At 38.2% G+C, this 16,607-nt stretch overlaps 1 protein-coding gene across 2 annotated transcripts in view; it reads left to right on the top strand.

The window, feature by feature from the left end:
• The first annotated feature begins 409 nt into the window (after positions 1 to 409).
• LOC117576211 (cardioacceleratory peptide receptor) overlaps positions 410 to 16,607 on the top strand; it is a 36,661-nt gene continuing 20,463 nt past the window's right edge. For both annotated transcript variants that reach the window (XM_052006402.1, XM_034260816.2), the window contains exon 1: positions 410 to 516. The gene's annotated coding sequence lies outside the window, so the exon portion shown is untranslated. The remainder of the gene's footprint in view (positions 517 to 16,607) is intronic.

The raw sequence follows: 16,607 nt of genomic DNA, 5'->3' as shown, positions 1-16,607 counted from the left end.
ATATCTGAGCGGTGTTTGGTGTTAACCGATGATTTGCAACACGCTTTAACGTTGTACACGCTTGTGTGAAGAGGCCAACAATTAATTGGCCAGCTCGTGTGTGCATCTTTGAGATACAAAACGTGCTGCAGCCGACAATCCGACAGTCGGACAGCTCGACAGGCTGACGAGCGACAGACGACAACTGCACAGAGCAGATAGCCGAGAGCAGACAACCGACAACAGTCAAGCTGCAGCTGTTTGCATCTCGAAAAACCAAATCATCGAGTCTCAAGTGGTATCGAAGTGAAATTTTCGTGCCAAATTTGCAAAATTGAAGTGCAAATCACAACTTGTTGGCGCAAATTGGCGACGCTTGTTTAACACTCACTCACAGCAATTGCAATTTCAATAGCCATAGCAATTGTAAGTTGCAAATTGCAAATAGCAAATATCAAATTTGAATTTGAATTCGAACTTAAGTCAAACGCAATCTGAATTGCAATTGCAATTCATGCCACGGCAAATACTACTTGAGTGAGTATCACATTGCATTGCGCAATTATAAGCGCCATGCCTTGGACTCAGTTTTAGCTCTTAAGTATGTGTTCAATTTATATTTGGTTGACAGTGATTAATCTTAGCATTTTAACATTCAATGTAAATGTCGCACAAAAAGTCAAGCAATTAATTTAACTTATTGCCAAATGCTTACGATTTTCCACTTATTCATGTATTCAATTATACACACACACTCACACACATATCTATTGCTAATTTAAGTAGTTTACTTGGCATGTGTCAGAAGTGTAATCAACATATTGAAATTATCTACTTATTATGCTTTAAAGAATGCCCAGAACCCGTTTAGAGAAGGCGTGTTAAGTCATTTAAAATTGTAAACTGAGTTTTCCCATATGCATTTATTGCTAATTTATGTGCTTGTTTGAAAAATAAAATGTGTTTGCATATTGCACTTCGTATCATCAAATGCGCTTATTATCGTAGAAATCTAATTTATGGTGCAAACAAAAATGCATGGCATTCCCATTTAGTTTGTTGCCATGGATCCAAAACGATTCAAAATGTTTTGCAAAATGAGAAATAGCCAATAAATTCCATTATCCAATTGACTTAATTTTAAACATAAAACTAATTGATATTAAATGCATTTGGCTTTAGTTATATATCCAAATCAGTAACCGCAGTGAATTGAATTTATTTCGGAAAATCACATTCATTCTTTTAGCTACGCATATAAAAGTTTTCTCAACTTGATAACAAATTCGAGTTTGGTCAAGCAGCACCAAATAGTTTACAATTTGTGTTCAGCATTGTGCCGAACTGTGGTTATCAAATTTAAAACAATTTTCCAAATTACTAAACGGAAGCATTCCAAATTGCCATATTTCAGCAAGTAAATTAGTAAAGCTTTAAAATGGGCTTAAGCAATTAATTGCGTAATTAATTGATGGGGAAAATTCAGCTGAAGAAGGGCAAAAGAGAATGGCTTTCGAAACCATACATTCTTCGTTGTTGTCTGAAGTGTGGTGAATAAACCCAAATAAACCCCAAAACAGAAGGCAAACTGCACATTTGCAGGGCAAAAAGGCATAAAAACCCAGCAAATAGAAAAACTTTTCAAGCCAAAAAAAAAAAAAAAACAAGTAAGAAAGTTACAGTCGAGTGTGCTCGACTGTGAGATACCCGCTACCCATTTTTAATAAAGGCAAAATATAGCGGTATCATTTTGAAAATATACCGAAAATACTTAAAAAATACTAAAAATATACCAAATGGTATGTTTGGTATATCAATATAGTACCGCATTCAAAATATACCATAGACGGCTCAATATACCAGATTGTCAGCCAAAGTAACTAAGACCCTTATAAGTAGGCATTTTTGCCCATACAAAAGTATTTCTTTTATAACTTCGACAATTTTTATCTGATCGCAACCAAATTTTCAGGAATCATAAGTACTATAGCTATTATTATATATACCAAAATTCGCAACTCTAGCTTTAAAATTACGCTTGTTATTCGATTTTTTTGATTTGCGGGGGCGGAAGTGGGCGTGGCAAAAATTTGAAACAAACTTGATCTGCGTGCAAACATAACAAATGCTGTCGAAAAAAAATTATAGCTCTATCTCTCGTAGTCTCTGAGATCTAGGTGTTCATACGGACAGACGGACGGACACACAGACACACAGACACACAGACGGACAGACGGACATGGCTATATCGTCTCGGCTGTTGACGCTGATCAAGAATATATATACTTTATAGGGTCGGAGATGCCTCCTTCTACCTGTTACATACATTTCCTGCCGGCACAAAGTTATAATACCCTTCTACCCTATGGGTAGCGGGTATAAACAGCAAGAAAGAATAAAAGTGCGTACGTCAAAGTTCAAATGTCAGTTATGGAAAGACCCAAACTCAGCCCCTGCTATTGAGACTCACATCCTCTGACTATGTGGGTCAGTTTGGTGTCTAGATTGTGATTGATCTGCGTTTAATGCCATTTTGTTGTTGAACGGAAGCGTAAAAATGGTTCGCTTTGAGCGATGACACGCACAAATCTCTGCCGAGAAGTTAGAGATGAGGATGAGGATGCGGATGGAGGGTATGTTATGCGATACACATGCTCGACATATTTATGAAGTTGTTAGCCGGACACCGACACTGACATGCAATACGAAGCTACAAGCTAAGAACATATGTGAAGTTGTTTCTCGAAGTTTTTCCGAACGCCTCCAGCATACTCACTCGCGTATTTTTTGGCCAAGCTAATCATGTGGTTTTTCATACGCCACGTTGCACAAGGAAGTCTGTGTTTGTGTGTGTGTGTGTTGAAGTATGTGGGCGTGGTTGTGTGTGGTGTTGTTGATAGGCTGGAGCACTGATTTACGGCAGCTGCAAATTGTGCATAAATATCGGCGTCAAGTATGTAAAAAAAGGACATTTACAAAGTCACTTTCTTCTCAATTGCACACACTATGGGAAGCAGTAAGCTGTGTGGGCTTATAATGCTTACTAATACATTAGGGTGTAATTTATAGAGGTCTCCATTTAAATTCATAGCTGCAAAACTTCTCGGCGAAACTCTTTAATTATATTTACATAAAAGAGGCATTCTGAATAACTGGAGTGTAATAATCTGAAAAGTTTCATATGAATTGAATTGAATTATTTCCTGGAATAATCTTGACTATGAAGCACAAAGCGTTAGCTTAATATGCATGCAATCAAGTCGAAAAGTTAAAGCCAACATTGAAGCGTAAGCAAAGTCAATTCAGCAGCACTAAAAGTTGCTTCGATGTATGCAACAGAAATACCAGCTAGATCACGTAAGCACACTCATACTCATACTCGGACTCGTACTCACACTCAAATATACACTCATACCCATACTTATGCTCAGACTGTAATGCTAAGAAGCATAAAGAAATAGAAATACGTGCGTGTAAAATCGCAAATGGCATTTGTAGCATTTGTATGTGCCGTTCTGCTGTGGCAGCTTTTCCTCTGATTTTCAATTTCAAATTGGTGGCTATGGTGGGTATATTTCATACATTTTCTCTCGCTTCGATGATTAAGTTGTGTGTTTTTCGCATCGCCAACAGTTTCATCAGCTACTTATGCAGCTCATTCTGCTAATTTTTCACTTGACAGCATTTAGTTCGTCGGTCGTGCGTTATTTATTTAATTCTTCAACTATTCTCAGCATGATAAAAATAAATGGAAAACAAATTAAATGTTGTTATAGGCTTAAGTTATACTTTTTATCTCTTCTGCAAATGTTTTCTACGTGTTTAATAGGCATCTCTTAGTCGACAAAAACATTATCATACACTCTTTATTATTTTTTTTTTTGTGGCTTTTGAGATGCTATCTCTGACTTCATTGTGCCGCACACGTGCGCCTATCAATCGAATTTTCTTTATTATACACTGACTTATCAGTGCTTCAATACAATGGGACTTCAAAGCATACAGATGCTTCCTTTTTAGGCGTAATCAAAACTGTTTCAAAGCCTTAAAAGCCAACATATCCGGGTTTGTTTTGCAGAAGAAAAAGTCAGTTGACAAATTTTACATGTCATTGACTTTACTGCTGCCTGACAATAACAGGATGTTGTCTATTATACACACACCCACGTTACTTTTGCTGACACACACGCTCACATGTACATATTAAACAGATACAAAATATAAATAGGGCGCATCCAGTCATTCAGTTGGTCTCTCATCTGGCTTGCAACTTCCGCCAAGTCGTATCGCTGTCTATAGAAAATCGTTGAACTTCCATCTGTCTGCAATTTGTGTCAGCTAATTGAATTTGTTTTTGTTTTTTTAGTGACTTAAATTAAGTGAAACTAATTTATTTATGCATGTTAAATCGTATAATAAGTTGGGACGCTCTCAAGTCAATTTGTACGTTGTCAGTTCGCTGTAATGTCAGCTATTTAAATTGTATTTTTAAATTGGTATCTTTACTTTAACGTTTCGTGCAAATAGTTCTGTGAAAGTTCCGTTCTTATGGGAATTTCATTATTAATTTTATCAGCAGCTCTTAAATAGGCAGCACACCAAAAAAATGCAGACAATTTCAATAAAGTTTTTTGGAAACATGAACATTTTGTTGTGCAAACGTTTACATGAACCGTTTTTTTCTACAATCTGCTAATTGCTCTTGTTGCAGTGCAGCAAAAATGACAATGCAAATTCCCAACTACAAGGTCGAAACGAGCAATGCAGAATTGATAGACTATAAGATTCTATGGTTATGTCTTTTAAATGAACTTTCGTTAATGGAAAGCTGCTGCATTGAGAAGCGAATGGAAATTTTAAATGGTAATCTTTTTGATAAAAGTTCAACGCTTTATCTGCATAGATATCATTCCTTCAATGCACATTCACAGGGTATTCAATTGCAAAAGTTGCTGTCAAATAAATGTTAGTCCTCGTAATTAGGGTAGCAATTCTGTAAAAGGGTCAGACATCGATTTAGAATGTTTGGCAAATGTAGCGTAGTCAATATCAATATTAAACACATCAAAAAATTCTAAGCAAAAGTCGTAAGCATTTAAATTGATTTATTATGCTCTTAAACAAATATGAAATATTCCAAGTATTTCTCAAATTTGCACACATCACTTTAAATTTTGTTATGCTACAGATTATTTGTCAGCAGAGTTAAATTTGTCTTAGCAAGCATCTTGGCGGGATTCCTTTTCTTACTTTCTGCCAGGCAAAAACTGATTTATTGTACGCAAAGTCTCGTAAAACAAAAAAAAATTTGCAAAAATTACCAAAAAAGCGGCAATAAGTAAAAAGTACTAAAAAAGACAAAAGGAGAAAAAAAGATTAGTAAATGTAAGATAAGAAGCAAAATGTTGAAGCGAAGACCACCGCAAATGTATGTGAATGCTATGCTCAGTTCTGCGTTGTGCCAGCTGTCAATGATTTGTTTCAACAATTTTGCCTGTCGTGTCGTTAAACGCACATAAATATTGTGATTACCAATAATGTGCCGAATGTCTGGGGGTCCAATTGTCTGGCTGGTTTCTGACTGTCTGCCGCCCTTTTTTTTATTCTCGTCGCTGTTTGCTTTTTTTTTGTGCTGTGCACGGCACTTTTTTTAATGATGCTCTCGCTACATTACCGGGCGGGCGGTTGTCCCATTCGGGAGTTCGTCTACGCCATCTACTGAGGTTTGCAATTTCAGGGCACCGCCGCCGACGTCGCTGTTGACGTGTCTTTAAGTGGTATTTTCTCTCATATGAGATATTTAATATTGCTCATTACTTTTTAATTTATGCGCTCTTAACGCGTTGAGCTTAATTATCGACTGCACTTGAGGCCAATAATTGCCGACTGACAGTTGAATGTGTATTTAATTTTTATTGGCCATGCAATTATGCATACTCATAAATCGCCTGGCGCTTGACGTTTCAATAATTTTTTTTTTTTATAGTTATTATTTTTAATGGTAATATCATGTCATTTAAAATCGTTGCCATATCCTTGCAATCCATGCGAAGCGCTAAAGTAATTTATATTATTTAAAAGCACAACAGACATTGCACACATTCATACGTATAGTTGCAGCCTCAGTCATACACTTTGCAGTGACGTTAATCATACGTCATGTGTGCCCAGCTCTATGGTTGGCTGTGGGTCGGAGCATGGATGGATATGCTATATACATATGTGTGTGTTTGTCTGTGGGTGTGTGTGTACGAGAACCACTTGCGTTGCATATTCTGCGCAACGTTGCGTATACGTAATGTAACACATTAAGCACATATTTATTCATATGTATGAGTAATGAATGCTAGGTGAATACTCGCGTTAAGCACAGAGAATGATAACTAAGCATTGCTCAAATGTGAGTTTAAACTGCTGTGAACGAAGTTAAGTGAAAGCTATTATAAATGTGCAATTATTTTTGCAACTTTTCAGCTTAAAGTGGGGCACACTTTTAAAGCCCTCCTTAAATCCCTTAAGTAACTGTAATACAGTGAAATATAAGGTTCATTATAATTTATTCGGTGCAAAGTGAAGATGGATTACATGAATTTGTCTAGAATTTCCGCACTTACAAATAAGAAGTGCTGGAAAATTAGTTGAAATTCGCCTGAATTTAAAGTTGTTTGCTTAAGACAATAAAGCGTTAGCACAGTTGAGTTACCCGCATGGATAAACCACAAATTCAAGTTTAAATGTCTCATAAATCTTTGGCATGCAGCCAGTTGTATGGCCCTGCCTAAAAACCACAACATATTTCACAATTTTATCGCAACCGTGATTAAAACACTTTTGTTTTGCCTAATTGGACCATGTGTGCCGGACAGGCAGACCAGATAAGCGGAGATGTACGAGTACGCAGGTTGACAGCGCAGCCAGGTCTAAAATAGCGTTTGGGACTCACTGACTGTTCACAATAATAAACAATGCTGACAATGGCAATGTCAGCAAAAATCTAGTAAAGCATCTACGCAGTTGATGTCAGTTGGCTGGCTGGGTGGGTGTTATTTGCTACTGCTACTGCTGCTGCTGTTACTGCGAAAATAAAACGCAGGCGGCAGTAATGATGGCAGCAGAATTGCTGTCAAGGGGCCAATGCGAATGAAAATAATAACAACAGCACCAAATAACAACGCAAGTAACTGCAACACAGTTTTGATAATTTCCCTGACATATGACGTCAACAACAGCAGCAGCAACAATAACGGTAGGCAGAAAAACCCCAACCGGCAATTTACTAATGGAACGACAGCTCATTAACATGTTGCACGCGTGTTAAAGCCTGGCAATCAAGCACGCATGCCATCAACCAGTCAGTCAACGGCCGCAACTAGCTCGGCTGTAATGCAATTTCAAAATGCATTTTATTACACAAATATTTTCGTTGGCAAAACAAACTATTTTTGCCATATGCGAGATAGAAATTCTTTTATGTATCCAATTTCATTATCAGTTTTCAATTAGAATATTAAAGCTGCGCGGGTTGAAAAACACAGTAAACAGTAAACAGTATTGATCTATGAGTCAAACCACTTTGCCACCACTTAATGCCACTTGCTGTAAGCCAAAACCAATCACTTGAGAATGGATAACTGCGACAATGCAAATATAAATATGATTGCCACTTAAGTGCAGGCTGAATCGCATCTTCTGTAGTCAATAAACTCGCCACATAATGCGTAACGCTAACTGAACTGAGCGTCAAAGTGCAACCAACTCTTTTATACGGTGTTGTTTTGTTATTCTGCTATTCAACTTACTTGGTCGTTGCACAGACACAAACTGAAATCGAGTGCAAATAAACTTTTTACTCAACTTATTTAAATGTAAAAAGTTTTTGCTCTGCGTCCTTGTTCTATAAGTATGTGTGGGTATCATGAAAGGGGATGAATTTGTAGTGTGTTTTTCGTTTTACTTTAAGATTTCTAGAGTGATGCTTGTGCAATTGTCGCAGCGCAGTTTCAATTGATGAGTAGAAGAGTTAATCAATAACAAAATGTATATGCATCATTTCCACTGAGCTTTACTTTTCAAGTTGGGGAAATCGTAATGGGAATTATGGTTTATTCTTATTATTATTATTATTTAATTTGCTTACTTATAATGTTATGATTCGAATTATAATAAATTAATAATAAACTCAAAACTCGATATTAAAACAAATATGTAGGGAACTACACAGTCTCCTATTTAATTTTATGTATCAATAAAAATAAAATCGTACAAAATATTTGCCATTTGCCGCTGGAGGAATATGCATCAAAGACTGCGCTCACGTTCTATACTCGATTCTATTTACAATGAGTTGATTTGGTCTACGGATAAAGTACGGCAATCAAAGGTTTTACACGATTCACACACCACGCCACATGCGACTCGCCGCATACCATTTGCCACATGCCAAGGTATGCAAACAGTTGGGAGAAAAGTGCGCTAAGCTCACTTGAAAGGAGTAAAATCCTTTTGGAGACCCGTCGACGCGTACGTGCCAGGCATAGTCAAAGGGCGGAGACGGAGACGAAGATGTGTGTGTGTGTGGCACAAGACTGGCAGGAGACAGAAGATGGTAATTAAGCAGCTGTAAGCATAGGTACTAACCGACACCGTGTCAAGTGTCAAGTGCCAGTTGCAGCGCCATCAAATGTAAAAGCTTGTGGTTGCTTTTTTCTTTACTGGTATGGTTAAATGACATTTGGAAGTGGCGCGACGCCTATTGATTCGATTGGCTGGTAGAGACGAAACAAATTATTTTACACCTGAGCGCTTTGAGACATGTCTGCAACCAGACTGACTTAAAAGCTAGCTATATGCCTGATTGACTCACTGACTGTCTGACTGACTGTGATTGACAACAATGTCAGCTCGAACAAGAAAATGTACTCGGCTTGCAAATACTTTACAATTAATTTGCAACATTTTCGCTTTATCCAAACACGCCACAAAATATGCAAGAAATTCCATTCAAACTCTAAGAAGAAATATTCTAAAGAAAAAGTCTTGATCATATCGGGTATAAGCAGACACATCAATGTCTTAGCGTTGGTGTCTTTTGATTTCTAAATTTATACATTTTGTCAAATTAAAATACGTTTTGCCTGCCGCTGCGTTTCGTCCCCCGTTGTCTCTAAATATTCCCCCGCATTGCTCTAATTACGGGTCTGCTAAAAAAGGCGGCGATTCACAGCTTGATTTCCCCATGCCACATGTGGCAAGGCATACGACTTTTGGCATCACAGATTGAAACCAGAGAAATTTTGTGATTTATCTCCGTTGTTGCTTTTTGTCACAGCTGCTGTAGGTGTTGATTCTATTTGCATCTCTTTCTTTGTTCAGCTCGCGCTATCTCTCAGTGTCTCAGTGTTTGGCTGGCTGTTGACTTGTCTGTCGCCTGGCTTGACTTGTTTGGTCTTTTTTCTTTTTTGGGACTTTTGGCATCGCCCACGTCGCGTCCATTTCCTTTCGTGAGTTTTCAATTTGAATTTTCGCCTCTCTGTTTATGACCTGTTGGCCTGCAATTGCAAGTTTTTGTTTACGTTAAGCAAAATTGCTTTTCTGATATTTACAAGAACGACTTCGTCGTCGTCGTCGTCGTCGTCGTTGGTTGTGACGTTGATTGTGACACTTCCTGACACAACACGTGCTATATTCATTATTCAGCATTTAATTAAATACTCGTAGTCGTATGCGTACGCTTGCCGTAGCACTTTAGTTAACTCACTGTAATGCATTTTGATTGGCTACCGTGGTCTTAATTGCTTACGCATAGCGACAGATTCAGCAGCAGGTTCGTTGACCAGCTACAGCTTCACCAGAAATCAACAGAACTGAGGGAGAAACAGCAGCAGCAGCCGCCGCTGGCAGCACCATCAACGGTTTTTTGATTAATTAACGCGCGACGGCCTTTTACGGAGGTCTTAGGGATGGGTCTGGCTCTGGGTCTCAGACTGAGTCTGAGTTGGAGACGAAAACGAAGACGAAGACAGAGTCTGGGCTTGTCAAAGCCGCAAACGCATAAATTGAGCAATCGACAAGTGATGTCAGCTTAGCTATTTTCTAGCTAAAAATAGATAATCGATTAAAAGTTTGTAAGCTAAAAGGTTAGCATACTAATTAATCACTTCACTTTTCATTCCTAAAATGTAAATAAATTTAAAATTTTTTTCTTTTAGTTTTAGCTTTTTTTGAATAAGGCGTTTCAGAGCTGAAAGCCATTGGGGAGCTGCGGTCTTTAGCGTGTGGTACTTGCCATTTTGTGCATTTGTGTCTAATTAAGTCAAGTTCAAAATTCTACTTAACACGAAAGCGCGTTGCTTGCCAACTGTGTGCACCGCATAAATTATATATAGAAGCAAATGGTGTGTTGTCGTAGCTGGTGAACTGTCAGTCCCCCACTATTTCTGTCTGTCTGTCTATCTTTCTGCTTTGAATATAAGATTGTGGCATCTTTGATCAGTGGCGATGCTCGCGGCATTTGTTTCATTAGTAGCAATATAGTATTATCTGGTGAATTGAGTAGTAAATTTAACAATTTTTGCATATTTTATAAGACTGATTATGTTGCGGGAAAACTGCTCTTTTGGCTGTCAGAGGAGACAGCATAAATGCAACACTCTCAACTCATTCACGTAGTGAAACAATTAACTGTGCTGCATACCTGAAATGTACATAAATAATATTAATAACTTCTTGGCAGACATTTACCCTCTCTCTTAGCTAATTAACAGCGCCCTCGCTTGAATTTTTGGTCCGATTACATTTTGCGCCAGGCTCAGCAGTCAAGCAGTATTTGCCGAAGGCAGCATAATTTATTTATAATTGACTTAATAGGCTTGGCTAAATGGGCCAGGCAGGCAAGGCACGGCAGCATCCCACATCCGGTATTCGTTCATTTATTCATTCATTCATTACAATGAATTTAATTATTTCACTTAATTTATGCCCTTGTTTTTTTCACCTCGTGCAGGTGTGAATCGTTTTAATGTAAACATTCAATAAAGGCGCTTAAGTGCCAGACTCGAGAGTGTTCCTCTTTCATTCGTTTGCGTTGTTCGTTTTGCTCGTCCCTGTAGTCAGAACTCGTCCTCGGTAATGGCCATGAGTGCGGTTGTGTGGGTGGCAGGCCACTTGGCAGGCGCTTAAAGTGTTCGAAAACTGGCAAACTAAAGTCCATTTAATGCTCGGATCAACTAGACATGTCTTTGCATATTTCGGTTCCATTGTTAAGGTATCAATTTACATGAGCTTTTCGTTTAAATTTCAATATACTACATACATATATCACTCATACGTACTGTGCATTTGCTATTTGGCTCCCAGCCACATACAAGTTTCTTTTATGAAAAAAACATTAGCTGTTGACATTTTGACAGACAGACGCCGATAAGAGCATATAATAAGTGCAAAGTATATGTCGTATATGTTTTTGTGTAGGTGGAAAATTAATAATAAATCAGCTTCATATCGGCACTGCCATGGCTTTATCAATTTCAAGCTCTTTCTGTTTATTATGTTATTTCACCGAGCCTTTAAATAAACTCAGGAATATGCAGAGAAAAGCTAAAAGCATAAGCATCGCCCACACAAATGTCTAGGCAACATGTCGTGTACGCATTTTTCTTTTCTTTTATTCCTTTTCTTTTACTCTTTTCGGGCATTGGTGTAGTTGGTAAATTAAGTGCTCCCCCGGTTAGCTGTCAGCTTAGAGAGCAAAATCATGTATTGCGCCTTAGCCCACCTTCACAAATGACTCGTCGTCCCAGACACGTGTAAGCCAGAAAAAGTTGTTGGCCAAGTCATAATCATAATGTCTGGGCATTGATAAGAGCGCAAACTTTAAATTTAACGTTGCTCATTCTCTCACAATGTAAAGTTAATCTCGAGTGGCAAATGTTTTGATGCGATTTGTGTTACACATTTATATTTGTCTAACTTTTCCAAATGGCCGCTGTTGCATGCCAAGTAAGTGTGTGCGCACACATGCTGGGTGTGTGTGCAGATGACAGCCCAGATGCCAGACAATGATGCCATGCCCTTGATCAGCACACTTCGCCATCGCCATCGCCTTCGCCCTCTGGCTGGCGTCTGGGCAAGCCAGGTGTGTGGCTTCATTGTTTCCCAAACTGTTTTACAGGTGCTACAAATTTGAATATAAATGCACAAGCACCTGTGTGTAATAATAAAATAAAATGCCATTCAATGCCGCACGTCGAAAGACGCGACGGCATTTTTGGCCATTGGGGACACCGAGCGAAACACACGGCACAGGACGAAGCGCCGCAAAAGTTTCTCCACCCACCATGAATTTTTCAATTTTGTTGCGTCTTGTATTTACCATTTAAGCAACTAAGAATATTTTGTATTGGGGTAAATGGTTAACGTACAGATACCTTAAGCAGTAGCAGAGAATTACACAAGAGAAAATGCGCCCAAAAGTATGCTGCATGAAATTTCATAACAATAGCAACACAGACTTCTTTCTTCTCACTGATTATTTAACTTGACTACACCCCAGTGTGTGAAAAGGCTACAGGGCATAGAAATACATTTCATTTTCTGTTACCGTCGAGACAGCATAACGAGCCGACTTTGCTATATTCTTGGCATTTGTAAGCCAACGGTTTTGTTCGGCTTAATGTGCAACTATGTCTGTCTGTCATTTGGATTTAAAATTAGTGGCCACTTAAGTCGCGCGACAGTCGCATTAACAGGCTCTCAGTATTTATCAGCAGACAGACTGTAGTGTCTGAAATCTGCCATTACCATAGAAAGTTATCTTTGGTATTTAAAGACTGCGGTTAACAAGAGATAAGCTATATAACAGCCCTGAACATACAATTTCATTCCCAACATTTACTTACAGACAAATAAAATTTTAGATGCCATAATCTCCACTGTCGAGTCTTAATAATAGTATGCAATTGGATTATTGAAATTGAAAATTATTATTGTATTTCCCATGCATTTGAAGTCAGTTGTAAGGTCAAAAAAAATTGTTTGATAAATTTAAAAGCATTCCAAAATTTGCATTTATCTAATCGCAACAAGCATACAAAATTTTTGCGCCCTCTAGAGACTGTATTCAAATCAGTAAAAAGACAAAGCCACTCCGACAATGACATCCAATACCAAAGCAAAGTTATTTCTACATTTTTTCTGTTATGTTTGTTACTTATTCAGCAGCTCATATATGAATGAAATTTGAGTATATTTTGTAAGAGAGCAAGCGCAAAAACAAAAAAAAAAGATGTGATTTCAGTCCTGGCAAAGTCCCCATGGTTTTACATTCTGCCAATTATCCTTTATGCGGCGAGCACACGTCACGCTCCATAAAATTGAAATGAAATACTAAACTTTTGTCGTTATTGTGCTGATTGCCATGAACTGCAATTGCACCATATGATGAGGACGGAGGACTGAGAACTCAGGACTGCAGCGGGGTCTTGCAATGACCCAGCAATAAACATAACGCAAACAGCACAAAGCAAACCATAAGCAAACAAAAAAAAAAAGTGAAATACAGATACAACGTGGACGATCTGTTGACCCAATAAACTTTGTACTCCGGCCATGTTGCTGCCATATTTTTGCAATGAAATCAATTTTTCATTTTGAGGCAGCATGGCGTCGCCGCGACGTGTCCTCCGCCACACTCGGCAATATGTGCTCGACAATTGTCACAGGACACATTAAACGCAACCCAGCAAAAGCAGTGAGCAGCAAGCAGCAGACAACGTAATGGTTTAATGGCATACCCAAAGCGCTCGGAATCAAAGGAAAAACAAAAGAAAACAATACATAAATATGCTGCAAGTGGCAGTAAAGTAAGCAGTCTGAGTAACAGCAACAAAAACATCAGCAGCAGTTGCATTGGGGTTTTATATGACGTATACGCAACGTTGCACAAAGTTCCATTCGATGTTGTTGCAACAAAGCAAGCAAAAGTGGCTGCTCTTAAGCTGTCAGATTGTCAGATAGCCGGATTGTCAGATTTTTTGTGACAAGCTCTGCATTGATTACACACTCAAGTGAGTCTCACTTTCTTTTAGTCTCTCTCGCTCTCTATCTCTGGCAATCTTTAAAGCTGCTCATTTGCCATTGTCAGATTTAAAGCACTCCATGTTCATCTACGGGCAACAACACGCAAGTGCTCTTGCATTCACTTGAGCGATTTCTGCACTGATTTCTCCAATCAAATTGAATGCTTTTCGACGCTAACGCCAATTGTGAGAACAACAACATTGACAAGATGCCAAAGGCAGAGCCAAAAAAAAAAACAGAAATCTCGTAGCTAAAAATTTGGCTTCTTATTGTCTGAAACTGTCTGCATTTTGGCTGACAGCTTAGTCAAAATATGTCAATCAATTTGAACCAAAGCGCAGTGCAAAACAAATAAAATAAAATACTTACGCAGCGGCGTCTTAGCTTCGCTTCTAGTCTGTCTTTCTCTCTTGCTCTCTCTTACTCTCAATTCCAAATCGGGTCTAGGGCATAAAAGGAGCTTTGCTTGATATTTTGCATGCAAATTAAATTCGCATTAACAGCAGCAGCCTGAAACTTTAATGCCAAACTGATTATGCAAAGTCCAAATGGGTTGAGCGGAATAATTCTTCAAAGCGATTTTGCCAATTTACATATGCATACTGTAAGCCAATATATATATATTATATAAGTGGAAATATAGTCTACAGATTTGCATAGCCAATTGTCAAACAAACAAAAAAATTTTATAAATAGTATCAAAATATTTGAGCGTTTTAATAGAAAGCATAAGAGGCATTCTTTGCTTAAAGCTATATCATTCGGAAAGTGTTTCATTATAGACATTAAATTGTTGTAAACTTCCATCAACTCATAAATTGAAAGTTGTACTTTTTATTGACTGAAACATGCAAACTTTTGCTAAAACAAAAAGTTGTACAATTTTTGGATTCTCGGTTTTGTTTTTTAGTTTGGTTCTTGAATACCTGAAATTATCACAAAATAAATAAAAAGTAAATTTCAATAAAATCTAAAACTAAATTAAATTTATTTGAGTTCTCATGTGCAACACTGCGTATGTGCAATATTTCATAAAGCACTTCAAAGCATTAGTAGTTAAATGACACTTTAGTAGCGCATTTTGAGTAATTATTTTATGGCAGCACCCACAAAGTTGTCACATAACAAAGAGGGAATGCAGCAGCCGTGGCAGCGACATGGGCAACACACACGTTGCCTGACACACATAGAAACATAAAACAGACGCTGAACAGAGCATTTTTGGCTTGTCGCCAAATGAAAGTGAAAAGACGTAAAAAAAGTGTACGAAATAAATGAAACTATGCGCATGTAAAATGCAATAAAAAGTGATAAATTTTCTAAGAATCGAAAGTGGCGACATGTGGGCGTGCGTAACTACCTCCCAAGTGGCAGGCACTCGACTAAATTGAATCTGTCAAAACGAAAGCCCTTGGGTGTGCGGTATAAGTGCGGCAAAGGTCCCGCGCGTCTCCTTCCCTACGGGGTACGTGCACTAATAAATCATTGCCAAAATAGTTGCGTGCTCGCATTAGTAGACCAAATACCTCGCAACAGAGTTTGAATTTTAAATGAAATTTATTTGTAAACTTCATGCACGTTTTGGCACAGATGTGCCACAGTTTGTGGCTAATAAGTTGACATATTGTAACGTTTTTAATTTTAAGCCGCTGTCAAAGGTCACACCAGACCGTAACACAGACAGACAGACAATCACACAGACAGATAAACAGACAGACAGATACTAGATACACAGACAGCGACGTATGTATATGCATGCATAAGTTTTAAGGCCACAGAAAAGTTCAGAAGTCCCTTCTTTTGTCGTTGTGGTTGTTGTTATTTGTGGATGTTCTTCTTCATCTTGGGCGAGAAGGGTGCACAGACGTGCGTGTCTCCAGGACATTGCCATTGCTGGCACCAAGCTAATTGTTTAACTTATTGTTATCAGCTATGGACATCTAACAATCAGTTGCATGTCCAGAGGTCCCAAGACTTGCAGATGTTTTAATTCAATTAGTGACATGCTGATAATCTACCCTGATACGTGCTATTCCAACTCTGTGTGTGTGGGTGTGAAAGTGTTGCTAATGCGAGCTTAATTGAACATCATTCGCATTATGCTTGCAGACGCATGCTCGCTTAGAATATGGGTATTAAAAGAAATTGTTATGAATATTATGATGATTCTCAACTTAATTAAATCTGAAGACATCGTAACCTCATATATTTAAATGATTTCGAATTCAAAATGCCGTCGCTCTTTAACTTGCCAACAATTTGCAAAGAAAATTTAACAATTGATACAAGTTTGTTTTCCATTTATTTAGTCCTAACCCCGACCCAGACCCCGAAGTTACAAAGTTGAACATAGGTATTTCTGATATGCACACCCTCATCAAACTCCAGCTCCATGTAGCGTCAAACTTTGGCACCTGCAAATGTCGCATACGGCGCCAAGCTTATAACATGGTTCAGTGCACAACAACCAGCCTGCCCGCTGGTGTCGTAAGCTGAAATTAATCCAGCTAAACAGGCAAATATACAAATTTCCCAAAAAAACATACACTAAC

The sequence above is a fragment of the Drosophila albomicans genome, chromosome 2R (genome assembly GCF_009650485.2).
Source record: "Drosophila albomicans strain 15112-1751.03 chromosome 2R, ASM965048v2, whole genome shotgun sequence".
Lineage (NCBI taxonomy): Eukaryota > Metazoa > Arthropoda > Insecta > Diptera > Drosophilidae > Drosophila > Drosophila albomicans.
The sequence above is the reverse complement of the archived record's forward strand: the minus strand, read 5'-3'. Positions and strand labels throughout refer to the sequence as shown.